Below are 27,474 nucleotides of genomic sequence, written 5' to 3' on the forward strand. Positions count from 1 at the left end.
CTCCATATTTTGCACACAACTAAAAGCCACCACAGGTATACAATGTAGATGGATGGATAGTATAGTATTATATTACTTATGGACGACGAGTGCACTGACGACACAGAGGTAGGTACAGCCGTGGCCTACCGTACTGCTTATATATATAATATACTGTATATAACGGACCTGGTGGACACTGTCAGCAGACTGCTAAACTAGTATGAAGAAAAAAAAAAACGACCACAGGTATACAATGTAGATGGATGGATAGTATAGTATTATATTACTTATGGACGACGAGTGCACTGACGACACAGAGGTAGGTACAGCCATGGCCTACCGTACTGCTTATATATATAATATACTGTATATAACGGACCTGGTAGACACTGTCAGCAGACTGCTAAACTAGTATGAAGAAAAAAAAACCCACCACAGGTATACAATGTAGATGGATGGATAGTATAGTATTATATTACTTATGGACGACGAGTGCACTGACGACACAGAGGTAGGTATAGCCGTGGCCTACCGTACTGCTTATATTGATAAAGCTAAATATTTATCTTACTTAAAACCCTTTAAGAGGTCAAAGAACACAGTACGCTATTGGCGTACGGAATACCGTAAGGGTACGCACGTTGCGTAACAATCGCTTAGCCGTAGTCGAGACGCTCAAGCGTCACGTTCGCTCACGGCCAAGAGATCACAGGCAGGCATGCTATTGGCTGCCGACTAACGTAATGATACGCTATTAGCGTAGCGGACGCTCGGGACCACGAGGAGATCACAAGCGGCGCTGACGCTCACAGTGTAAAACCTTTATAACTATACCATAAAACAATGTATTATGCAGTAAACTTTGGTGTAGTGATAGGGTGTAAATGTAACACAATGTAACCTTATTAACTTGAAAGCTGTACGAGCGTCTCCGACGCTCAAAGAATACTTAGAAATATAAGAAATACACAGATACCGATCTTAGGTTCTAACACCTTATATAAACGTTCTATTTGCAAAATAATAATACAAGTCAAACACTACCAATATAACATAGACTAACTAACCAGGTAACTACACATGAAATACAATAACAGTACAATAACAATTTAAGAGGAAAAGAGAGAGAAAGAGGAGAAGAGAGAGAGAGAGAGAGAGAGAGATATGGCTCACAATAACAATAAAGACAATATGATTGCGGAGAAAACTTACGCTCAAGGGAAACAATCGCATGCGCCTCTGGATATCCAGCTCCCGATTATCAGCAATGAGAACCGTTGAAGAGAACAGAGAGCTGGATCAGATCGGCTTGTCCTTTTATACACTACACACAATACAGTACAATGGTCCCTACAATCTCATTGTTCATTGGACACAGGAATTCGTCTTCGCATTATAACAAAAGGTCATAGGTTGATTCATACAGGTGGGCTATGACTATTTCCAACTGCTCAGGTGGGTGGGAAACTAGGTTTCCCGCCGCATGGATAATAAAGTGCAAATAATAGTAAAAGTCCATAAACTTCTTATGTCCATAACTATTCGCACGAGCGATTAATCCGCTTCAAACCAACACCGGAATATTGCTAATTAAATACTCTTCCGATGGATACTAAACACCACTGTATAACCTCTGTCCAACCCTTCGTATCAAACAAAGAGGGATCTCTTTGTTCATGAACATGCTACATTAACTAAACTTTCAGATTCTATCAAAGGGACCATAATCTACAAAATACATTATATGGTTAAAATATGTAACGATCGAGTCGCCCGCTAGACGCACACAAACCCTACCGTAAATGCGCATACCGTGCGCCTGCGGGTGCACGCACCAGCGGGTATGCGTACGCACGGGAGAGCGTGGGCACGCGCAGCGGGGACACGCATGAGGTGCAAATATGGTAGTGTGCATCACGATATTTTTCTGACTTTGACAGTCCACCCTTTGGCAGTCACCAATAACTGCCACTTCCTAAAACATTTCAAAAATAGAAAAATATATGTCATGTGTAAATACATTTTCATGGTTGGGTAGGGGTGAAGAGGAGAAGGGGAGAAAAGGGTATGACCTAGTGAGATAGCAGAAGCATGTGTGTATGAATCCATGTTTGGGGGGGTCATGTATCATCGTGCCGTACGTGTTTTAAATCAAGCTTCGAGGTATTGCGAAGTATACATTTGAATTCCTTCTTATCCCGCGGTACGGGTCTGTGGATGGGCTGTCAAACTTTACCGAGCTCTTTTCGGCTTTTGGTTGCAACAAAATGGGGGAGCACATTTTAGTTGATGATACATGAATGGGGGGGATATGTGATTGCTGATATCTGTGCCTGTATTTCCTATCGACTATGTGTGTCATTACCTGAAGGTTGTAGAGATGAAGATAAGAAACAATTATGGTAAATGCAGTGGTATTCTATGTCAGGTTAATGAACATTTGTCGGTTGAAGTCTTGTCTGGTGTCTGTTGAATGCAGTCTTCTTTGGGCTTTTGCCAAAAAGTGCGAGCAAAAAGCTTTGTCAATGTCCATAGACTTACAAAAGTGTTGGGCTAGCGTAAATTTAAAATTTCTAGGGAAACTGGGGGTCTATGGCATAGTTCATCAATTATCTGTGTACAAGGTTGTCAAAACTTCTTCTTTAATCCATCTGTTGTCTGTATACAGGATCGTCAAATTCCTCGTCCAAGTGGGTCTTTTTACCTTGGAGAAACCGGAGAAACAGGTGAAAGAAACGGACCGTATAATCGCATTTTCATCACATCATTGTCTCTACCGTTGGGTCATAAATCAAATCCATTGGAATTACAATTTCTTCACTCCTTAGACTCATTACCCTGGTACTACGTTTGCACTTCGTTAAAGCCTGAACGCATCTAAATATCAAGCCAATCGTTATGACGACACCCAAGATACATAGGAGAAACTTCCCTACATCCATTATGACTCCTTGAGCCCATTCTCCTAAACCAGAGAACCAATTTCGCGGGTTCAACCATGACACCCAACCAGTCAGCTCATTACCCACAGCAGCAAGGGTGAGATTGTGTCTCCTGCGAAATTCCCACTTTAATTGGAGAATATCGTCCATCTTTTGGTCTATGACCTCGACCGGATCCTCGGTACTATTCGTAATATAAGTGCAGCATTTCACGCCGTACTGCGTTGCCAGTGTGACACAATATCCACCTGTCACTGCTGTGAGATAATTAAGAACCATTCTATGCTGAACCAGTTCTGTTTTATAAGCTTGAAGCTCCCTTCCAGTATACCTAAAAGTGTCGTCATACATTTCAGTGATATTGTCTAATAAATTTGCAAGCGCAGATATATATCTATAGTTCAGCACTCCTCTAGCGGTGCGAGTGAAATCTAACGCAAGTAGAACCTGAATCCCGGTGGATTCATGGATCAGATCAGAGGCCGGGTGCTCTGTCCTTTCTGTCAGTTGCCTTTTAACGACGTGCTCGTAATGAGTGTGAGTATAAGGAGCTTGGGCACCACGGTGTATATCTTTCATTTTGGTATGTGATGCAGTCATTACCTCAGGCAGTACTTTTCCAATATAACACAATCCTTCAGAGTTTGGGGCAAGCCACTTATACGCCTTCCTCCCGCATATGAAATATGCATCATCGGGGAGAACATATGGGACGGAGTAGGACATAACCATATTACACATCTTCCATGTGAAATCTCCTAACCCTAATTCTCCCATCTGTCTAGTACACGTATCTGTTTGTATGATATGTGCACAGTATCCTGGTGATACCTCTCCAACTCTCATGATCCTATTTCCTAGGGTATACCTATATCGGAAATATTTTTCCCTACCGGCTATGTGGCGTATAAGCTCTGTATCTGTTGGCATTCTATCGGCTCTGTATGAAAAGGTCATGGTTTGGTTATTCCATGACACTTCCCAATTTCCCGGCTTTCGGGGATTGGAAATGTTAAAACATACTAGGGATCTATCCACATGATATTGGTGGAGCTTCAAACTAGGAGGACTGGAGATATTAAACCTCCTGTCCACCGGTCTCCCACCCTTTAGCTCAAGTACCTCCCCTATCGTTAAAGGGAATGGTACTAAGCCTGATTTACTATGGCCTTGAGGTACTTGAGAGCATACCCAACAATCTGTCTGATTTAACACTTTACCCACTAAGGAGTGATAGTCACTCAATGGATGCCGGTCCATGTGGATATTAAAACTGGATTGGCATTTCTTGATACACCCATCCTCAACTACACTGTCACAGAGCCTACAGATACAGTTTTCTTCAGCTAACAATCCTTCACAATTCCTTCTATTGTCAATGCTATCGGATCGTTTTCTGATACTCGCCTTTACTTGTTGGTTAAGTTGCTCTTGGAAAACTACGCCTTCATCTTTGTCATCAGAACCCATTCCAGAACCTCTCTCGACCTCCATGGTACTCTCGCCGGAACAGACTGCTCTGGTCAACATCATGGTCAACAGGAAAATCCGGATCACAGTCTCTTGGGGCAAGTCCATCTTATAGGAGGAAACGGAGAAGAATGAGAAGGGGGGAAAAAAATAATTGAGGGAGAGGGGATGGGAAGTGGAGAAAAACAATAAAAGGGAACAGGGGATCGACAACTGCTTCCGATCTTATGATTTTCAAAGCTCAGGTGCCGCCTCAGTCCTCCTGAAACAGACACTCCAGTGATACAACTTCCTCTACCGTCTGTTCTTTATCACGGGACCTCTCTGGATCAGCAACCTTCTTACAATGGGACGAATGAACCCAAGTCTCTCTCTCGGCAACCTTCAATGCTGTAGTGCTAGTCAATAAGACTTGGTATGGTCCTTCCCATCTGTCAATAAGGCAACCTGAGCGTAGAAAATTCCGTATCATTACATAATCCCCAGGTTCAATGTCATGACAATTACTATCTGGCAAATCAGGAATCACTAATTTCAAATTATCATTTTGATTCCTTAGCTGTTTACTCATGTTAACCAGGTATTTTACAGTCACTTCATTGTTACACTTCAAATCATCCTGAGGGTTAATCATAACATGCGGTTGTCGACCAAACAAGATTTCAAAGGGGGACAGATTAAGAGGGGACCTGGGAGTGGTTCTGATGCTGTATAGTACAATGGGTAAAGCTTCTGGCCATGTCAATCCTGTTTCTGCCATAACTTTACTCAGTTTATTTTTAATAGTGCTGTTCACTCTTTCCACCTTCGCACTCGCCTGGGGGCGGTATGGAGTGTGCAGCTTACTATCAATTCCCATCAACTTACACATTCCTTGAAAGACATCACCTGTAAAATGGGTACCCCTATCACTTTCAATTATTCTAGGGATACCGTATCTACACACAAATTCCTGCACAATTTTCTTAGCAGTAAACATAGCGGTATTTGTGGCCGCAGGAAATGCTTCGACCCAATTTGAGAATACATCTATACAAACAAGTACATATTTCAAATTTCGACAAGGGGGTAATTGTATAAAGTCAATCTGTATTACCTGAAAAGGGCCGCCTGTAGGTGGGATATGAGATGGTTCTGTTGGTATTGCCTTTCCGATATTCTTCCTCAAACAGGTAAGGCATGACATTGCTCTCTTACCTGCATGAGATGAAAATCCTGGGGCGCACCAATATGCTCTTACCAACTTGCACATTCCTTCCTTGCCCAGATGAGTCAGCCCGAGTGCTGCCTCAGCTAAGCATGGAAGATATGCTCTGGGGGCCACTGGTTTACCTTGTCCATCCGTCCAGAGTCCTGAGGACTCCTGGCCATATCCTTTTGCCTTCCAGACTGCCTTTTCCTGTGTGGAACACAAATTTTGCATTTCACACAACTTCTGTGTGTTGATGGTATTAAATACCATCAGTTGTGTGGTGTCTGTCTGTCTAGGGATACCGGCTGCTAACTTAGCAGCTTCGTCTGCTCGGCTGTTACCAAGTGATACTGGGTCCTGGCTATATGTGTGTGCTTTACACTTGATAACAGCCACTCTGTCGGGTTCCTGTATCGCTGTTAGAAGCCTTTTGATGTGAGCTGCATGCGCTACCGGTGTACCAGCTGCCGTCATGAAATTTCTGAGGCGCCATAGGGCTCCGAAATCATGGACTACCCCGAAGGCGTATCTAGAATCGGTGTAGATATTGGCTGACTTGCCCTTAGCCAATTCACATGCTCTGGTTAGGGCAACCAGTTCAGCAACCTGGGCTGAGTGAGGTGGGCCTAGCGGTTCTGCTTCTATGGTGCCTTGGTCATCTACGACTGCGTATCCAGTACACAAGTCTCCTGAGTCCGACTGTCTGTGACAACTACCGTCAGTGTAGAAAGTAAGATCTACATCTTCCAGTGGGTTGTCACTGATGTCAGGCCTTGCCGTGAAATTTTGGGTCAAATATTCCATACAATCATGCATGTCATCCTTTGTATTAAATCCTCCTTCCCCATAGCTCTCATCCTCCACCCTTTGTGCCTGTGCAGGCACACCTGGGAGATATGTTGCAGGATTTAATGCACTGCATCTCCTTATGGTGATGTTTACGGGGGCCATTAGTGCCAATTCCCATCTTGTAAACCGCGCTGATGAGACGTGCCTGGTTTTGGCAGAATTTAGCAAGGCTGACACTGCATGTGGTGTATGGATTGTGAGGTTGTGACCTAGCACTACGTCTTCGCTTTTTGTTACTAGCAATGCTATCGCAGCAACGCTTCGCAAGCATGTGGGGAGGGATCGCGCTACCGTATCTAGCTGAGCGCTGTAGTATGCTACCGGCCTGCTGGCATCACCGTGCTTTTGGGTTAGGACGCCTGCCGCGCAACCAGCACTTTCTGTTCCGTACAGCTCAAAGGGTTTCCCATAGTCTGGCATACCTAATGCTGGCGCCTGCGTTAGGCACTGTTTGAGTTTCTCAAATGCCATCTCGGATTCGTCTGTATGCGAAATCCGATCAGGTTTGTTTGATGAGACCATCTCCTGCAAAGGTAATGCTAGAATGGAAAATCCTGGGATCCAGTTACGGCAATACCCACACATTCCTAAAAATGTTCTGATTTGTTGCTGGGTTTGTGGCAGAGTCATGTCTCTAATTGCTTGAATTCTATCAGCGGTCAGGTGTCTCAGTCCTTGTGTTAGACAGTGTCCCAGATATTTTACTTTAGTTTGGCATAATTGCAACTTGTCTTTGGAAACCTTGTGTCCTGTGTCTGAAAGATGAAACAGGAGCTGTTTCATATCCTTCAGGGACGCTTCCAATGAATCTGAACACAGTAGTAAATCATCCACATACTGTATCAATATTGATCCACTCTCTGGTTGGAAAGACTGTAAACAATCATGCAAAGCCTGGGAAAATATACTTGGACTGTCTATGAAACCTTGTGGTAATCGAGTCCATGTGTATTGGACTCCTCTGTATGTAAATGCGAACAAATATTGGCTGTCAGGATGCAGGGGTACCGAAAAGAAGGCGGAGCAGAGGTCAATAACAGTGAAAAATTTCGCAGTGGGAGGGATCTGCATAAGGATGACAGCTGGATTTGGCACTACGGGGAACTGACTCTCAACTATTTTGTTAATCCCCCTTAGATCCTGCACTAGCCGGTAACCCCTCCCCCCACTCTTTTTTTACAGGGAAGATGGGACTATTGGCAGTGCTGGATGTTCTTACCAGAATGCCCTGTTGTAGCAAGCGCTCTATCACTGGGTAAACTCCTAACTCCACCTCTGGCTTCAGAGGGTATTGTGGGATTTTTGGAGCTATCCTACCATCTTTTACTTGCACAACTACTGGAGCTACGTTTGCCATTAATCCAGTGTCTTGTCCATCTTTTGTCCAAAGTGACTCTGGTATCTGGGATGTCATTTCTTCTACTTGGGATGGAGTCCTATTTGTCATAACGGTATGTGTCATTAATTTTGATGGGGAGTCTAACATGTCTCGTACTTCCTGAGCGTTATTCTCAGGTATGTCTAAGAATACACCTTCAGGAGTACAATAAATGACGCACCCCATTTTACACAATAAATCTCTTCCCAGGAGATTAGTCGGTGCCGATGCAGCCAGCAAAAAGGAATGCTTGGTATGTAAAGGCCCTATTGTAATCTCGGCTGGTTTGCTAACAGGGTAGTGCTGGACTACTCCCGTTACTCCCATGGCTGGAATTGTCTTACCAGTGGTTCTCATGCCCACTGTCGAATTTATCACTGATTTGGCCGCCCCCGTATCTACAAGGAAATTTAATGATTTACCAGCTACATCAATTGCAATCTCGGGTTCACTTCCAAGACTTGCAATCAATTTTACTGGCTGCAGATTACAGGTGTGGCCACACCCCTATTGGGTATGGTGACCTCCCTGAATCCCGCTGGCAGCAACTACTTGAGAAGGGGTTAAATGGGAACTGCCAGAAGCTTGCCAGTCTCCTTTTGGGGGATATCTTTTTGTTTCCCCTGTATGTGGCTCATAACTCCGTCTCTGCGGACCCTGATCCCAATTTCGTGTGTCATGTCGTTGTCTAGGGGGTTGGTATGATTTTTGTGAATTTTTCGCTCTACAGTCTCGTGCCATGTGTCCCTGTCTATGACAAAAATAACAAGTTAGCACATTTGACTTACCCACAGGGGTCGGAGGATTATACGAAGGTTGCCTTGTGGTCAAAGCCTGTATACTTACGGCCATTAACTTATCACCTTGTGACTCCCTGTGTCTGGTGATATTTCGATCGTGATCAATAGCAGCCTCTCTCAAAGTAGCCACCGACAGACCTCGCCAACATGGTTGCGTGGTCTGTACCCTTGCTTTCAATACCTCTTTTAAACCATCCATTAACACAGATACTGCTACTTCTCTATGATTTGCATTGGTCTTAATGTCTTCTATGCCTGTGTATTTTGCCATTTCTAGTAGTGCCCGATGAAAATAATCAGCAGCTGTTTCTGTCTCTTTTTGTTTAATGGAGAAAATTCTATTCCATTTGACTACAGCTGGAAAATACTCCTTCAACTGTAAATTTATCCTCTTTACATTGTCTGAGTTGTACACATCCATAAGGGGTACCTCTCCATCTAATTTACAGTCAGCTAAAAACCTTTCTGGGTCGACATTGGAGGGTAAACATGCCCTCAGCAATATCTGCCAGTCTTTGTTATTGGGCTCTACAGTGTTCCCTAGGTCTCTGATGTATTTCTGGCTAGCAACTAGATCTTTCCTAGGATCAGGGAATTCAGACACTATTGCTCTTAATTCCATTCGGGTAAACGGGCAGTGCATGGCAATGTTTCTGACAGGAGTGACTCCTGTAGTGTCAGTTTTCCCATTTGGCACTGCTATTACCCTAACGGGATTAAGTCTGCTTACATCATTCTGAATAGATTCTACAGCTTGTGGTGACATGGTTTCAGCATAGTGTATGGTGCCGTACTTACCCGTTGATACGACCTCACCTGTCCCTCCGCTAGGGGCCTTTGATACTAATCTTACGGGTTGGGCCGTGCCTACTGTTGTTTCTGATATGGTGGCTGCTAGAGAGAGCGCCGATATTGTTGCCGATTCGTCCTCTTGATCACACTCCTGGGGAAAGTTTAAAACAGGGTACAACTTGCACGGGTTAATATTTGCATTAGTTAACTTATTAACATCATCCTTAACATTTATACAGTTGCTAAGTGCCTGTTTATTGCACCCTAGTGCGTCATTCTCCGCAACCAATTTCTCTCCTGATATATAAGGTGGCGGTGGTGCCGTAGCTATCAGTTTCCTGATAGGGTTAGATCCCGCCGCCTGAGCCAATCCTCTCTGTATTTCACCCTCCTGTTGCCATAACTGTAAATAATCATAATGTTTGATCCGTCTCTTTGTTGATTTAATGAGACATATCCTTCTCCTTAGATTTAGTAACACATCTGGGCTAAAGCTGCCTACTCTTGGGAACTTCTCCCCGTCATGTACAGTCATTCTTTCCCATTCATCACATAAAACCTCTGTGTGTGAACCGTATTTTTCACACATTACATACCTTGCCGACCCGATTGGTCGGTTTACTAAATCAACCCGAACCGAGGTTGATCGCCCCCTACCTGAACAACTAGCCCCCATAGTTTGCAGGTGTTGCTTGCACTACCTCTGACCTTTATATCAGGGTCTTCAGCGAACCCTTACAAAAACCAAGATGTTCAAGATAGGCTGACGGTGGTGGTTTACCGAGTACCCCACTCACTCGCCCACGCCGACCAATACGCCCACACACTGCCTTAGCGCTGGCGTACTCGACCCAGGGCTCCTGCGACCTGAACCTCTATTTACTGGAACATGTGAGGGTGATCCGCAGAGCACTTACTCTTTCCAGTAACTATTGGTTGCTGGATAGTTCCCGAGTGACCAGCGAACTTCCCTTAAAATAAAAAAATTACACAAATCACGTTAGAATGTACAAATAGCGTTTATGACCCCTTTCGTACACAAATGGCACTGGGTCAGATTACTAACTAATGCACACAATTACGTGCGGTACAATCGTTCAGCACATAAGCAACTAATCTTATGTGCGGAGCGACCAGTGGAATCGACATTCAGCAGCTGCGAATTCCTTCAGCCTGAGCTTTATGGCCTATATGGGTCTCGCACCAACCCTTCCTGGTGTTGTGCTACTTGTCTCTATAGCGGACTTCTTTGTCTGCTGTACCTAGACCTCCTGGTCTGCTATAAGACCTCCTGGTCTGACCTCCTGGTCTGCTACAGTATGACCTCCTGGTCTGCTACACTCTAATGCTCAAATTTTATATGTTTAACAAGGGATGCCTCCCTAGCCACCGTGCATGTCACTTACACGTATGTACCTCACGAGAACTCGATGATTTCCTGTGGTTCAATCCCAAAAATTGTAGAAACTTATATATGCAAACACTCACTCACCACATGTACACTTTTACTTTTGTTTCTATTTCTTTCTATTTCTGCGCAGAAATTTCTTCCCTTTAGACCAGATGAGTCGTAAATTGGAGAAGGATCTATTAACTTAAATTTTGGACACTAAAAATCGATTTGCGCTATTTATCGCGTTGCCACCTTTTCGCCTGTTTAAATTAACACTATCGTGTGATTTGTTACGTGGGCGTACCCAGACGCTCCGTTGCGTAATATACGCTGCGTGCGTCGGCCTTTGGGTTGCGCACGCGGGTCTCAGCCTTTTGTTAGAGACACGTGTACGCAAAGCAGATATCCACCGTAACACAATTAACACGTTTATCAATGTAGGTGATCCTCGATCATCTACCGAGCACCACACCGGTCTCTCCTTGTATCCTTAGGCAGAGCTGTGTGCGTGCTTTACAATTTACCCCTTAATGTATTACTTTTACTCTTTAACTATTAAATAGCGACAAATCTCTCTCAGCACGTTTATCAATTATAAAAATGGCAAACAGGAGAGTGATATGAAAATACACGAATGAAAAGAAATGCAGATATATGCGTGCGTGTGTGCGTACGCAAAACAGAAAAAAACTGTTTTAAAAGACACTAGCGTGTTGTTCTTACCTCCGGTTCCGGATTCCTTCAGCACCCTTTACTAAGCGAAGCAGACGCTTATCCAGGCAGCACTACGAGGAATATGATCTCTCGCCCTTTGCTGATGGATAATGTCTGCTGAAATTACCTAGTACAGATATGTGAAGGACGGACGAGCCGCCAATTGATAAAGCTAAATATTTATCTTACTTAAAACCCTTTAAGAGGTCAAAGAACACAGTACGCTATTGGCGTACGGAATACCGTAAGGGTACGCACGTTGCGTAACAATCGCTTAGCCGTAGTCGAGACGCTCAAGCGTCACGTTCGCTCACGGCCAAGAGATCACAGGCAGGCACGCTATTGGCTGCCGACTAACGTAATGATACGCTATTAGCGTAGCGGACGCTCGGGACCACGAGGAGATCACAAGCGGCGCTGACGCTCACAGTGTAAAACCTTTATAACTATACCATAAAACAATGTATTATGCAGTAAACTTTGGTGTAGTGATAGGGTGTAAATGTAACCTTATTAACTTGAAAGCTGTACGAGCGTCTCCGACGCTCAGAGAATACTTAGAAATATAAGAAATACACAGATACCGATCTTAGGTTCTAACACCTTATATAAACGTTCTATTTGCAAAAGAATAATACAATACAAGTCATACACTACCAATATAACATAGACTAACTAACCAGGTAACTACACATGAAATACAATAACAGTACAATAACAATTTAAGAGGAAAAGAGAGAGAAAGAGGAGAAGAGAGAGAGAGAGAGAGAGAGATATGGCTCACAATAACAATAAAGACAATATGATTGCGGAGAAAACTTACGCTCAAGGGAAACAATCGCATGCGCCTCTGGATATCCAGCTCCCGATTATCAGCAATGAGAACCGTTGAAGAGAACAGAGAGCTGGATCAGATCGGCTTGTCCTTTTATACACTACACACAATACAGTACAATGGTCCCTACAATCTCATTGTTCATTGGACACAGGAATTCGTCTTCGCATTATAACAAAAGGTCATAGGTTGATTCATACAGGTGGGCTGTGACTATTTTCAACTGCTCAGGTGGGTGGGAAACTAGGTTTCCCGCCGCATGGATAATAAAGTGCAAATAATAGTAAAAGTCCATAAACTTCTTATGTCCATAACTATTCGCACGAGCGATTAATCCGCTTCAAACCAACACCGGAATATTGCTAATTAAATACTCTTCCGATGGATACTAAACACCACTGTATAACCTCTGTCCAACCCTTCGTATCAAACAAAGAGGGATCTCTTTGTTCATGAACATGCTACATTAACTAAACTTTCAGATTCTATCAAAGGGACCATAATCTACAAAATACATTATATGGTTAAAATATGTAACGATCGAGTCGCCCGCTAGACGCACACAAACCCTACCGTAAATGCGCATACCGTGCGCCTGTGGGTGCACGCACCAGCGGGTATGCGTACGCACGGGAGAGCGTGGGCACGCGCAGCGGGGACACGCATGAGGAGCAAATATGGTAGTGTGCATCACGATATTTTTCTGACTTTGACAATATATATAATATACTGTATATAACGGACCTGGTGGACACTGTCAGCAGACTGCTAAACTAGTATGAAGAAAAAAAAAACCACCACAGGTATACAATGTAGACGGATGGATAGTATAGTATTATATTACTTATGGACGACGAGTGCACTGACGACACAGAGGTAGGTACAGCCGTGGCCTACCGTACTGCTTATATATATAATATACTGTATATAACGGACCTGGTGGACACTGTCAGCAGACTGCTAAACTAGTATGAAGAAAAAAATAACCACCACAGGTATACAATGTAGATGGATGGATAGTATAGTATTATATTACTTATGGACGACGAGTGCACTGACGACACAGAGGTAGGTACAGCCGTGGCCTACCGTACTGCTTATATATATAATAATATACTGTATATAACGGACCTGGTGGACACTGTCAGCAGACTGCTAAACTAGTATGAAGGGAAAAAAACCCACCACAGGTATACAATGTAGATGGATGGATAGTATAGTATTATATTACTTATGGACGACGAGTGCACTGACGACACAGAGGTAGGTACAGCCGTGGCCTACCGTACTGCTTATATATATAATAATATACTGTATATAACGGACCTGGTGGACACTGTCAGCAGACTGCTAAACTAGTATGAAGAAAAAAAAACACCACAGGTATACAATGTAGATGGATGGATAGTATAGTATTATATTACTTATGGACGACGAGTGCACTGACGACACAGAGGTAGGTACAGCCGTGGCCTACCGTACTGCTTATATATATAATATACTTTATATAACGGACCTGGTGGACACTGTCAGCAGACTGCTAAACTAGTATGAAGAAAAAAAAACCACCACAGGTATACAATGTAGATGGATGGATAGTATAGTATTATATCACTTATGGACGACGAGTGCACTGACGACACAGAGGTAGGTACAGCCGTGGCCTACTGTACTGCTTATATATATAATAATATACTGTATATAACGGACCTGGTGGACACTGTCAGCAGACTGCTAAACTAGTATGAAGAAACAAAAAAACCACCACAGGTATACAATGTAGATGGATGGATAGTATAGTATTATATTACTTATGGACAACGAGTGCACTGACGACACAGAGGTAGGTACAGCCGTGGCCTACCGTACTGCTTATATATATAATATACTGTATATAACGGACCTGGTGGACACTGTCAGCAGACTGCTAAATTAGTATGAAGGAAAAAAAAAGCCACCACAGGTATACAATGTAGATGGATGGATAGTATAGTATTATATTACTTATGGACGACGAGTGCACTGACGACACAGAGGTAGGTACAGCCGTGGCCTACCGTACTGCTTATATATATAATATACTGTATATAACGGACCTAGTGGACACTGTCAGCAGACTGCTAAACTAGTATGAAGAAAAAAAAAACCACCACAGGTATACAATGTAGATGGATGGATAGTATAGTATTATATTACTTATGGACGACAAGTGCACTGACGACACAGAGGTAGGTACAGCCGTGGCCTACCGTACTGCTTATATATATAATATACTGTATATAACGGACCTGGTAGACACTGTCAGCAGACTGCTAAACTAGTATGAAGAAAAAAAAAAGTCACCACAGGTATACAATGTAGATGGATGGATAGTATAGTATTATATTACTTATGGACGACGAGTGCACTGACGACACAGAGGTAGGTACAGCCGTGGCCTACCGTACTGCTTATATATATAATATACTGTATATAACGGACCTGGTGGACACTGTCAGCAGACTGCTAAACTAGTATGAAGAAAAAAAAAACCCACCACAGGTATACAATGTAGATGGATGAATAGTATAGTATTATATTACTTATGGACGACGAGTGCACTGACGACACAGAGGTAGGTACAGCCGTGGCCTACCGTACTGCTTATATATATAATAATATACTGTATATAACGGACCTGGTGGACACTGTCAGTAGACTGCTAAACTAGTATGACGGAAAAAAAAACACCACAGGAGTGTTTTTCAGGCAGACAAACGTATACTGGACTGGTGGTCACTGTCAGCAAAACTGTGCACTGTACTCCTGCTATAACTGCTCCCCAGTCCCCAAAATTAGGCAGATTGAGCAGTGCACTCAGCACAGATATATCATGCAGCAGTGCAGCACACTGAGCACAGATATGGTCGAGCGTTTTTTTCATGTAGAGAAACAAAGGATTAAACTCACTGGTGGTTAACCCTGCACTGTACTCCCTAAAAGCTGCTCCCCGTCCCCAATCCTCCCCACAATTATAACTAAGTCACTCAGTTTACTCTTTTCTTTTCTAATATAACGGAGAGGACGCCAGCCACGTCCTCTCCCTATCAATCTCAATGCACGTGTGAAAATGGCGGCGACGCGCGGCTCCTTATATAGAATCCGAATCTCGCGAGAATCCGACAGCGGGATGATGACGTTCGGGCGCGCTCGGGTTAACCGAGCAAGGCGGGAGGATCCGAGTCGCTCGGACCCGTGTAAAAAAAGGTGAAGTTCGGGCGGGTTCGGATCCCGATGATCCGAACCCGCTCATCACTATCTTCAACCATTCCTGGGTATACCCTAGAAGCCGGCCCCCCACCCCGTCATGCGGCAGGCTTATCCGTCTTGTAAGCTGGCTGACGGGCAGCCCAGGCTTTTTTGGGCTTCGGCTTACCAGGTTTGGAAGTGCGGGCCTGCTTGTTGTACGCCTGACCTTTTACTTTACCTGAAGGACGAAAGGGGCGAAAGGAAGTACCTTTAGCCTTCGATACAGAAGGAGCGGTACTTGGCAGACAGGCAGTTTTGGCAGTAGCCAAGTCAGCCACTATCTTATTTAAGTCCTCCCCAAACAGAATATCTCCCTTGAAAGGGAGTACCTCCAGGGTTTTTCTAGAGTGCAGATCCACAGACCAGGATCTCAGCCACAATATCCGGCGAGCCAGGACTGACGTAGTAGAGGCCTTGGCTGCTAGGATACTGGCATCAGAAGCTGCCTCTTTAATATAGTGAGAAGCTGGGACAATATATGACAAGCATTGTCTAGCATGGTCAGAAGAGATTTCAGCTTCTAACTCTAGGCCCATGCTTCAATAGCCTCTGCAGCCCATGTTGCTGCAATAGTGGGCCTTTGTGCAGCACCCGTGAGGGTGTAAATCGCTTTCAGATAACCCTCCACACGTTTATCCGTAGGCTCTTTTAGAGACGTGACGGTAGTGACAGGTAGAGCTGAGGAAACCACCATCCTAGCCACATGTGAGACTACTGGAGGAGGCGTTTCCCAATTTTTAGACAGCTCTAGCGTGAGGGGATAGCGAGCTGGCATCTTCTTTTGAGGCACAAACTTCTTACCCGGGTTTCCCCAGGGTTCCTGATGTATATCCACTAGGTAGTCAGAGTGAGGTAAAACTTGTTTAACCACCTTCAGACGCTTGAACCTATCTGGTTTCTTAGGAGGGGCGGATGGCTCGGGATCATCCGTAATCTGTAAAATTAATTTAATAGCCTCCAAAAGATCAGGAACATCCACATGTGAACTACCCTCCCCATCAGCAGTATCTGTGTCAGAATCTGTGGGGTCAGTGTAAGCGCCATCTTCATCAGACGAGGTGTCAGTGACAGCAGTGGATTGTGAGGAGATAAGAGCTCGCTTAGAGGACCCCTTGGTCTTAGGCGAGCGAGGGTCAGACTTTTTAGTAGTCAAGGACTGGTTCAACTTCTTCAATTGAGCAGACAAATTATCCGCCCACGGCGGGTTAGCTGCGGGGACCACATACGGTTGCACCGGCATAGGAGGTCCCATAGGGGGTGTTAGTTTAGTAACTAGCGTATGTAGAAGCGTGGAGAAAGTAGCCCACGGTGGGTCATTATGTACCCCCGTTGCCACAGTCCCACTGGGGGGCAAGGAGCCCCCAGAACCACAGCCCACAGCTGCTATAGTCTCCTCATAGGGATCTGTGGCTTCAGCAACACCGGCAGTGTGTTCAGCCCCAGAACCGTTACCCTCAGAAGCAGACATGATATGACTTGCAGTATCAGGTAACACAGTACAATTGTCAGCAGCACAATACCTCTTACCCAAACCCCTGCGCAGTTGTAGTAGCACAAGCAGAGACACAGGAGAGATATAGTGACTAAAATCACAGAGAAAAATACGTATTAAAGTATGTCTTGTGAAAATCCTATATAAATATATAAACTGACGCACCAAGCCCCCTCAGGTTATAGAATATAGGGATAGCAAGTTGAGTGCGAGACACAAAATGGAAACCACTCAGCAAGCTAATGCACACACATATAGTCACAGTTAAACAATGCAGAGGTTATTACTAACAATAATACTGCACTGGACCAGCTTATATATATAGCTATGTAGTCAATAGATATAACACTGCACAGTAAGAACTGAATGTATATCACAGGGTACCAGAGAACCCTGACTAAATGCACTCTTTCTTAACTAACACTGTCTAAATGACATGTAGATTACTTAAGTGTCATGTAAAGTCACAGCGCTGACAACCAGGCGGCTTTACACAGGAGGATTTGCCCAAGCAGTCCCAGGAACAGTGTAGCTGAGAGAAATGGCGCCCACACACTGACAGGGAGTGAGGGAGAGACAGATATGCAGCTCCAGGGCAGGAACATTTGCTGGAAATGGCGCCCTGGGGCTGGGGGAGGGGCTCCAAGTCTAAGCCTTATCCCCTCTGCTGGCAAAACCACCAGGTACTGCGGGCTACACATAAAAAGGTTTTAAGGGAAAACCTGACCTGCACCCATGCCCTGGTGATCTAGTGGGATCGCCTGTACTGCCACAGTGTCCACCGCCAGCGTGCGTGGTCCGCCTCCCACCGACCGCGCCGGATCGCGATAAAGTATGGGTCCTGCGAGTGGGACCCACTCACCGCCTCCCGAAGCGCGGCGCCTCCTGCTGTAGGTACCCAACAACCAGGGCGCGGGAGTGTACAGCGCCGCTGGGGAGGGAAGTCTTCACTTTTCTTCTCAAAAGGCTCTTCTTAGGGCTGCCCAGAGCAGCCCCTATGTTATGTGCCTGCTATCTGCGGCACCAACTACAAAACTGAGCTCCTGTGCAGGGAGCAGTGCCGTAACTAGGCATGTTAGCGCTGTGTGCAAGAAACAACATTGGCGCCCCCCCCATGTAAGATAGTTGCAGTGCGCGCCGTAGGCGCTTGAAAAATATATAGGGGCATTGCTTCATGGGGAAGGGGCGTGGCCACAAAATAATAGCAATTCATACTACGGTGCACAGTAGTCTCCATTATTCAAATTACGCTGCACAGTAGCGCCACTACACCAGGTACAGATGTAGCCACCTTTACCTTGACTGGCTGAGGCGTTTGTCCCGATCGAGCATACGCAGCGTAGGGAGGCGCGCCTAGTCACAGAGAGGCGTACCTAATCGCACGGAGGCAGACAGAGCGTTTGGCGTTACCTTTACGTGTAATACCTGCGATCAGCCACCAGATGTCGCTTTTTACAATCACCACTGAGCATGCGTGTGGTCTCCCGTAAAATACAATACTGAAATATATAATAAGGACTACTTTACTAAGGCGTCTCATTACGCTGCATACAGTAAATACTCATTACGCTGCATTATTTAATACAGTATATACGATACAGACACAGATAGTACAGCATACAGTATATGATCCATCTACAGTACTTTATGAATATGTGAGCGTCCAAGTCCCGCAGACAAAACAACAGAAAATCAGTAGTGTACACTGTCGCAAATGGACGTGTTAGAAGTTCACTATTGCCTCTTGAGATTAGTGTTGGTTTATGCCTTAGAGGACTCGGACACTCGCATTTGTAAAGCACGGTATTTTCCACCGCCTCCTGCTAGCCCTCCATTCCCATTATGCCTTAGGGAACTCAGACGCTCATGTATTTTAAAAGCACGGTGTTTATACATTGTACTGTACATTCTTCCTTTTACACAATTAGTTGCGTCTCCATACACATACAGTACTCTACAGTAGGTCACCATCTTTTTCCACCACCTCCCGTTACGCCTACAGTATTAACATTACAGTCGTCACTGACCAATTGCCAGAGCTTTACAGGTACAGGTAGATCAATCCGCCGCTATACTGTACGATCGAAAGTACTGGATTAGTGGAGCATTAGCCACCCAGTGGTGGAGATGTGTAATGCATGCTGAGTATCTAGATCGCCTCAACGCGCCTGCCTGTGATTAAACTCAGCTATCGCCTTAGCGTGACTAAACGGACGTCTAGGCGGAGAATCGGTCAAGACAAAGGTGGCTACATCTGTAGAGCCCCTTTTATACATTACAGCAGACAGCGTCCCCCTTTTTACACATTACAGCAGACAGTCCCCCTTTTTACACATTACGGCAGACAGCGTCCCCTTTTTACACATTACGGCAGACAGTGTCCCCTTTTTTACACATTACAGCAGACAGCGTCCCCCTTTTTTACACATTACAGCAGACAGCGTCGCTTTTTTAACATTACGGCAGACAGCGTCCCCTTTTTACACATTACAGCAGACAGCGTCCCCGTTTTTACACATTACGGCAGACGGTGTCCCCCTTTATACATATTGCAGCAGCCAGCGTCCCCCTTTTTACACATTGCGGCAGTCAGTCCCCCTTTTTACACATTGCGGCAGCCAGGACCGCTTTTTACATATTACGGCAGACTGTGTCCCCCTTTTTACACATTGCGGCAGCCAGTCCCCCTTTTTACACATTACTGCAGCCAGTCCCCCTTTTTACACATTGCGGCAGCAAGGCCCCCTTTTTACATATTACGGCAGACGGTGTACCCCATTTGACACATTACGGCAGCCAGTCCCCCTTTTTCACATTGCGGCAGCCAGTCCCCCTTTTTACACATTCCGGCAGCCAGTCCCCCTTTTTACACATTGCGGCAGCCAGGCCCCCTTTTTACACATTATGGCAGACGGTGTCCCCCTGTGAGAGAGAAAGAGAGAGAGAGAGATACTTACCATCTCCCCGCTGACAGGCTCTTCGGTGCAGGCATCGGACAAGGAGGAGGAGGGAGGGGGACTGGAGCCGCAGCAGCGCTATTTCATTGGTAGTAAGCGCCGCTGCAGCATCCCCCTCTCCTTCCGTATTGGCTGCCCGGCGCTGCTGTGGATGCTGGGATGGAGGAACCGCATCCCAGCATCCACAGCAGCGCCAGGCAGCCAATACGGAAGGAGAGGGGACAGCTGCAGCAGCGCTTACTACCAATGAAATAGCGCTGCTGCGGCTCCAGTCCCCCTCCCTCCTCCTCCTTCTCCGCTGCCCGGAGCTGCTCTCTCCTCCCTCCACAGTGCGGCGCACACAGCAGAGGCGGCATGTAATGAGTCAATTTGACTCATTACATGCCGCTTGCCGTGCGCCCTCAGGGCAACTGCGCTGTGTGCCAGGCCCATTTGGCACACACGTAGTTACGGCCCTGGCAGGGAGGGGGGGTTATAGAGGAGGCGGCGCTATGCATTCTGGGAACAGTCAAAGCTTTTGAGCCTGTTGGTGCCTCGGATCAAGATCCTACTCTACACCCCTGATGTCTTTCCTTGTGGAGCCCAGTGTACCCCGCAGCAGAAATTACAGTAACAGCTGCCCTTCCGTATCACCCGCAGAAAATATTTTGCTTAAAAGAACTTTCCCTCTTTGCTGCTAGGATCAGACCTGACCAGGCGGATCCAGAAGAAAATGATAGGGGGGGCACCATGGAAGGGGCAAGTACATTTGCGTGCGGCTTCGGTGCATGTGAGGTGGCGCTTCTTATACAATGCCCACAGTTGTAGCGCTCATTATGTAATGTCCACTGTACTGGTAGTGCCCCTTATATAGACCCCATAGTAGTGGTGCCCCTTATGCAATGCCCGTATTGCCCCCAGTAGTAATGTTGCCTGTAGTAATGCCCCCAGTCATTTGGCGCCCTAGTAGCTATGCCCCCAGTGGTAATGCCCCTGCAGTTATGACCCCAGTAGTTTACCCCCCCCTTTAGTTTAGCCTCCCACTGGTAATGCCCCCAGTAGTTTGCCTGCTTTTAGTTTAGCCACCAGTAGTAATGCCCCCCTGTAGTTTGCCCCATTGTAGTTTAGCCCCTGTCGTTATGCCCCCCTTGTAGTTTAGCCCCCAGTAGTTTAGCCCCCAGTAGTTTGGCCCCTGTAGTTATGCCCCCTTGTAGTTTAGCCCCCAAGTAGTAATGCCCCTGTAGTTAAGCCACCAGTAGTAATGCCCCTGTAGTTACACCGCCAGTAGTAATGCCCTCCTGTAGTATGCCCCCAGTAGTTAGCCCCTTTGTAGTTGGCCCCCAGTAATAATGTCCCCCAGTAGTTTGCCCCCAGTAGATGCCCCCCAGTAATAATGTCCTCCAGTAGTTTGCCCCCAGTAGTAATGCCCCCTAGGAGGTTGCCCCCAATAGATGACCCCCCCAGTAGTAATGCCCCCAGTAGATGCCCCCCAGTAATAATGCCCCCAGTAGTAATGCCCCTTGTTGATGCCCCCCAGTAGTAATGCCCCCAGTAGATACTCCCCCAGTAATAATGCCCCCAGTAGTAATGCCCCCCACCCAGTAGTAATGTCCCTTGTTGATGCCCCCAGTAGTAATGCCCCTTGTTGATGCCCCCCAGTAGTAATGCCCCAGTAGATGCTCCCCCAGTAATAATGCCCCCAGTAGTAATGCCCCCCCCACCCAGTAGTAATGTCCCTTGTTGATGCCCCCAGTAGTAATGCCCCCAGTAGATGCTCCCCCAGTAATAATGCCCCCAGTAGTAATGCCCCCCCACCCAGTAGTAATGTCCCTTGTTGATGCCCCCAGTAGTAATGCCCCTTGTTGATGCCCCCCAGTAGTAATGCCTCCAGTAGATGCTCCCCCAGTAATAATGCCCCCAGTAGCAATGCCCCCCACCCAGTAGTAATGTCCCTTGTTGATGCCCCCAGTAGATGCTCCCCCAGTAATAATGCCACCAGTAGTAATGCCCCTTGTTGATGCCCCTAGTAGTAATGTCCCCCCCGTAGTTTGCCCCCAGTAGATGCCCCCGCTGCACTGAGGAAGAGAAAACACAACATACTTACCAAGCCCCATTCCCGCTTCCAGACCTCTGCAGTCCTCCTCCTCTTGGCGTCCTCTCCTCAGCACTATGAGAGAGACGTCATGACTGACGTCTCTCCCATGGCGCACGCCGCACAGTGACAGCGCCGGAAGCCGGAGCTCAGTACTGAGCTCCGGCCTCTGGCTGCCGCTGTGCAGGTAGACGGGCGCCCGCTAGTAACACAATCTCAGCGGGCGCCCGTCATCTCCCTGTGTGGCGCCGACGGGACGACGACGGAGGGACGGGGGACGGACGGCGGGACGGGGGATGGAGGGACTGGGGACGGATGCCACAAACGACAGGGGGGGCACGGGGCCCGAGTGCCTCCCCCCTGGATCCGCCACTGGCACCTGACGACACAAGCTACTTGTTTTCTGTGTTATGGCGGTCACATGAGTGTAGCATTTACAGTTCCGCCTTCGGGCCTGTGTCTGGGGCCGCTCATCCATCTGACAGGCATTTGCTCTGCATCATTTTCTACATTTCCTGCAGCGTTCAGAAGTACTGATGGGAATTCTTATTAAATACATAGTACATTACACTGCCAGGATGCTCTGAATGTGCTTCTAACGCCGATAAGTGGCCACAAGTTTTTTTTCATGCCTACTGATGCCTACTGATACAATCTCTGCCACCAGGTCCACTAGTTTCCATGAAATAAGTTGAAGTCTCATTAACAGGGATTCAGTCAGGGCTGGCAATACATCCGCGGGCCCATTACTGACATGGAGGCGTGGTCAATCCTGTGGGATGGCCCCGTCCCACTCTAATATGTATTATTCAGAGTGGAAGTGTGATGGCCTTATCCCCCCCCTCCCCCCCCCACCCTCTGGCTGATTTAGGCCCCCTCCATGACCAGGCAATCTGTGCCATCCCCACCATTCTCTTGGCACCCAGGATTCAGCACCCAAAACCTGGAAATATTTGGCATGATTATACAGACTGTAATTCACTACTAACCAGTGACATCATAGAGATTTTTGGGCTGCAGCGATTTTCATGAGAACGCAGCCCATCAATTCCCTAGCAACCAATGACATCACTAAGGCACAAGCATAGAGCTTTTGGTTGAGGTAAAAAAAAATCAAACTATAGTCTAACCACACTATACACTCTTCCTACATCTAACTTAAGGTGGGAACCAAATTTAGGTTGGGTATTTATCACACAGGCTTTACTAAACCTTCTAATAATGAAAAGTGGTGAGGTTGCCCATAGCAACCAATCAGGTTCTGTTTATCATTTCTCTATTGGATCCTAGAAAATGATAGACAGAATTTTAGAAGCTTTAGTAAATATACCACCTACTGTTTTAACACTCCTCTGGGAGATTTCTAGTGATTCAGGGGGCAAGAGCGGGGACATGACAATACGATTTATCATTGTCCTGCCTACTATAGGGTGGTATTCATGTGACTGCCGATCAGCTGACCGACAGTCACATGACCTCCTCCACCATCCCGCCGGCTCAGTATCCCGATGGTTGGCATGCCGACCAACAGGGACTATTTCCACTCGTGGCTGTCCACGACACCCATAGAGTGGGAATAGAACCCGTGGCGACCGCAGGTCGCCACCGAGCCCGCAGCGTGGCGAGCGCAGCGAGCCCGCAAGGGGCTTACTGCACTCGTCCCTCCCCGCCGGGATCCCGGCGTCGGTATGCTGCCGGGATTCCGGCGTCGGTAAGCTGACCGGCGGTCAGGAGACCGCCGGTCAGCCATACTACACCCCTACTATACCAGTGACACGGAGTGCGGGAGAGCTGCCTATATTAGGAGTCCCCTTATTCAAGCATCTTGGCAATTCCGGTAAAGTGGCCAACTGTGGTTCAATTCTATAATGCAAGAAAATGAAATGTAAAAATGTCAGAGGATTTTATTTTTCAGCTGCTGGATGGTTTTCATGATACAGGAGAGACAGTCAGCGACAGAACCACCCACTGCTGACAGGAACATTTCTAAGCATTCGTATAACCTTTTATAAGCGACGGAAGCTGCAAAGACTTTATTTTTGTATTGTTATAATTACAGTACTTGGAATTTGATAACAAAGTCGCCTACGCTGGAGTAGAATGCTTGTATATTGCAAAAATAAATCTAAAATCCAGTGTAGGCCTCGTTTGGTTGTAGAATACTTATATTTTAAATATTGTGCAGATTTTTAGAGATATCCGTCATCATAGAAACTTAGGGGGTGATTTAGACCTGACCGCTGGGCTGCTAATTTTGCTGTCCTGCGATCAGATAGTCGCCGCCCAAGGGGAGTGTATATTCGTCCGTGCAAGTGTGCGATCGCATGTGTACGCCGTGCTACTAATATCCCTCAGTCAGCAGACAGCTGCAAATCCGTTCGCACCTCACTCACCAACTAATGTTTTTACCACTGTGTGCAGTCTGTGCACAGCCCAGGACTTAGGGGGACATTTACTAAGCAATGATAAGAGCAGAGAAGTGAGCCAGTGGAGAAGTTGCCCATGGCAACCAATCAGCTCTGAAGTAACATCTATAATTTGCATACTATAGAATTATACAGAGCTGCTGATTGGTTGATGGGGCAACTTCTTCACCGGCTCACTTCTCCGCTCTTATCACTGTTTAGTAAATGTCCCCCTTAATCCTATAGTGCGATGAGAACAGGCGGATCGGGGACAGAGCTGACATCACACTCCCTCCCTGAAAATACTTGGGAACGCCTGCGTTTTCCCTGACACTCCCAGAAAACACTGGATGTGTGGCCCCAAATGATGATCGCATGTAATCTCACTGGGCGAAATATGTTACCCTTTCTGTCCACGGCTCCGGTTAGCAGGTGTGAGCACTTTAACCGAGCCCTGAACTAGAGGGAGATGTATCAACCTTCTACAGAGGACAAAAGGAAAAGCTCTGATAGCATCCAATCAGATTCTACCTATCATTTTATAGACTGTACGTCATAAGTAATAGCTAGAAGCTGATAGGCTGGTATGGGCAACTTCTCCACTTATCCTAAAAGTTTTGATACATCCCCCCCTGGAGAGGAGATCAGTGCATACAGATGAAGTTGTATGATCTGCCTAAAGAGCACAGAACTGTGGAATTGATTGTAGTTGGCAGTTGGATTAACCAATTGCACCGTGTCCTATTTAAGTCATTCTTTAGCGTTCACTGGCAACATAAGAATTCTAATTGTATTTGCCATGTTAAGCAGTAGCATTTTCTGGAAAGACTGAACTTGGGGCCTTATTCAGCATGGGTTGTAGATGTGCGAAAAATCGCACAACTACAACCCTTTACACTAAAATGCGGGGGGACGCCCAGCACAGGGCTAAAATGCGAGCACAACGCTAAACAGCAATGCGCTCGCATGATTAGGGTTGCCACCTGCCTTCTCAGACAGAGGGCCGCCATCTTTTGGTTCGCAGAGGCTGTGTGCGACGTCACACAGCCGCCACAGCCCACCCCATAAATGGTCCAGACACGCCTGCGTTGTCCGGACTGCACCTCCCAAACGGTGCGTTGACGCCCACAAAACGCGCTGTTGACAACCTGTCACCGCCACCTCCCCACAGAACTTAGACTGCGAATGCATACAACTGCTGTTTAAGACCTTACACATGTGAGCATCGGCATACGCGGTATTACGCGCATGTGCTGAGATTGCCTAATAGTGATTTCAGCAGGAAAGCGTACCATGCTGAAACGGGGCCTTGGTTCAATAGCGGAGTTGTATAAATGCTTAAGATACAGAAATAAATAGGAATTTTCATTTACTCCTAAGGCAAAGCCGAGTCGTTGTCCCTGATCCTAGGTCTGAACACAGGTGTAGATAAAAGATTGGCAAAATGTTGTTGTTTTTTTACCCAGATTTAATATGTAGCTACTGGGTTGTGGTAGACCGTAGATGTACAATGTGTTATTAAAGAAACAAGGGGTAAATAAACAGAGAGGAGCACACAATGATCACAATCTAATAATGAAATAAGGTCCTGCAGCCGGCATTTGGGAGCTCCGGGTGCAGGAACTGGAAAAGAAAGTGATTAAATATAAACACCTTAGAGCCATAGAAACAAGTTAAGTATGTCTGTGAAATATTAAAGGGACGAAGAATAATCAAAGACCGCAAACTTGCAAAGGCAGCAAAAGAAATATGACATTATTAAAGCAAAATACACTTTCCATTTCAGACAGAGAGGAAACTAGTTACTGAGTAAAACGGAGTCACGGCTTAAAAGCACCTCTAACCCCGAGATACAAATGTCTTATATAAAACCCCCATCAATAACAATAGCAAAACAAATATGTACATCTAAAATCACAGAGGCTCTGCACTCACCATAGTAAAGCAAAGGGTTTTAGTTCATATTTGGATCAAAACATTTAAGCTTGCAGCCCCCATCACAGGACCCCATTCTTCTGCAAGTCCTGCTCTAACACTCAGAATTATAGACATGGCAATAACTATCACATTAGAAATAAACATAAGGGGCGGGATGTAATGAAGTCCGACTTTGGCGGCCCTATGGGATGCCGGCTGAACTCGGGTGTTTTTTTTTAAAGCGGCAATCATTTACAGGGCTAAATCATGATTGCCCCTTTAAAAAATAGTCCGAGTTCGGCTGGCATCCCACAAGGCCACCAAGCACAGGCCAGCGCCAATAGTGTAAGTGGCAGTAAAAGGACACAGGTCTGGATATGCAGACACTGCAGCAAGGACTTTATGCTGCACTGTCTCTAATGATTCCGTTCCACTGACCTCTGGAACGGCCTCTTCCTTGTGCATGCTGTGGGCACCAGCTGAACCGCACCCATTCCTCCGCACACAGTTGACATCGTATAGGTGTATTAATGTATATTTCATGTGTAGTGGAGGAGCTGCTCTTTAAGAATTCCTTTCAACTTCAGTTTGAAAACTGTATTTTGCAGAATCAATGGTGTTCACTATATCATCAACTTCTCAGGGGTATTTTCAAATGAGTGTACCCCTAATTGTGTATTTGCCAGAAAGCTCCTTCCCTTATTTCCTAGCTTGCAAAATTGTATTCCGTTGTTCCCTGGAAGGGCGGGGCTTCATGACATCATCATCATGATTCAGGCATGGTAAAGTCATTAAGCCCGGCCTCTTCCCAGGTCCAAGCAACAGCAAGTATAAGGGGGGGAATTTAAAGTTACGTTTCTCCCCCAATTTGAACTCTTGCAGTGCTTAGGATGAGTCCTACTTGTCCTTAGCAGTGAAGGGATTACTATCAATTGTTAATTCTATGAACTTGGCTAATGGCAAACTGATAGTGGATAACCAACAGTTTTTGGGAGTT

General features: G+C 46.0%; 1 long non-coding RNA gene across 1 annotated transcript in view; it reads right to left on the bottom strand.

The window, feature by feature from the left end:
• Positions 1 to 26,594, bottom strand: part of LOC134987500 (uncharacterized) — a 94,399-nt gene extending 67,805 nt beyond the window's left edge. The window contains exon 1 of the long non-coding RNA XR_010193147.1: positions 26,496 to 26,594. This is a non-coding gene — a long non-coding RNA (uncharacterized LOC134987500). The remainder of the gene's footprint in view (positions 1 to 26,495) is intronic.
• Positions 26,595 to 27,474: the final 880 nt, after the last annotated feature.

Source organism: Pseudophryne corroboree, chromosome 2 (genome assembly GCF_028390025.1).
Source record: "Pseudophryne corroboree isolate aPseCor3 chromosome 2, aPseCor3.hap2, whole genome shotgun sequence".
In the NCBI taxonomy this organism is placed as follows: Eukaryota; Metazoa; Chordata; class Amphibia; order Anura; family Myobatrachidae; genus Pseudophryne; species Pseudophryne corroboree.